Here is a 1,378-nt window from a genome sequence, read left to right on the forward strand (position 1 = left end):
AGGATGGAGAGTTGATGCTTAATGGAGGCAGTTTCCATTTGGGAGGAGGAAAAGGTCCTGGAGATGGATGGCAGTGGTGCCTGCACAGCAACATGAAGGTTATTAATGCCACCGCACTGTGCACTTAAAAAATGTTGACAATGGTAAATATTATGTTGTGTATGTTATTACACACACACAAAAGAGTGTCACCTGAGTTGCTCATTAGAAGTGCAGACTCCAGGGCAGAGTCTCTAAGAGACCCAGACTTCAGGTGTGGGACAGAGCCTCGGCAGTTGCGTTCCAACAACCACCCCAGGGACCAGATGCAAGTGTTCTGGGAAGACACTTTGAGAAATGCTGCCCTCCATCCAGCACTGTCCCTCCCTCCAGCCTGAGGGGTATGCTGTCCTCACCACCTTGACTGCTCACTGGCGGCTGCAGACTGTTCTGGCTTCAGACCCCCGTCCTGGCTGTGCTGTGGACTTGGCCGAGACACCCGCTACCGCTTCCCAACCTCCATCCACCTGAGAGCCTCCTGTGGCAGGTTCCACAGTCTATTCCACTGTGTGTCTAGACCACATTATGTTTATCCAAGCCTCAAGGGGCTGGTCCCGGACTGTGCCCCAGCCTCCCCACCCAGCTCCACATAGCCCCACTGTCTCCCCTTCCTGCCCTCCGCCTGACTATCCTCACAGCTGGGTGTGGATTCTCCCTGCCACGTAGCCTGCTGTCTTTTCTCCTTGCTCTTGTTTCACAAATTCCTGGTTGGCTCCTTGAGAAGCAGGTCCAGAGGTGCTGAACTTCCCTGGAAGAGTGAGGGCTCCAGCAGGCTCCAGGGGAGCAAAGCCCGGCTCCCTGCTCACATGTGGTATGGCTTTGGGTGTGGCACTTCCCCTCTCTGTGCCCTATAACATGGGGATAATTCTAGTACCCAGAATCCCCCAAGAAGCAGGGAGGGTGAATCGAGATAAAATGTGCAAACTGTTCAGAGAAGAGGCTGGGCAGGTGAGTGCTGTTGAAGTGGGGGCTGCTGTGATGACTGACAAGGTAAAACTGACGCGCTCTGCATGCCACTTTCGGGATCCCAGTGGAATTTAAAATACAAGCTTCCCCTAGCTCTCCAATGCTGGGTTTGTCCAATTTTATGCTTCAAAACTTTGGCACAGATTGTGCCTATGTGTATCTGTGTGTACCCCAGTGTTGTGTGTGCCTGTGGGTGTGAGCCCCCGTGTCTGCGCGTGCCTGTGGGTGTGAGCTTCCCGTGTCTGCGCGTGCCTGCGGGTGTGAGCCCCCGTGTCTGCGCGTGCCTGTGGGTGTGAGCCCCCGTGTCTGCGCGTGCCTGTGGGTGTGAGCCCCCGTGTCTGCGCGTGCCTGTGGGTGTGAGCCCCCGTGTCTG

The sequence above is a fragment of the Mandrillus leucophaeus genome, unplaced genomic scaffold (genome assembly GCF_000951045.1).
Source record: "Mandrillus leucophaeus isolate KB7577 unplaced genomic scaffold, Mleu.le_1.0 Scaffold252, whole genome shotgun sequence".
NCBI lineage: Eukaryota > Metazoa > Chordata > Mammalia > Primates > Cercopithecidae > Mandrillus > Mandrillus leucophaeus.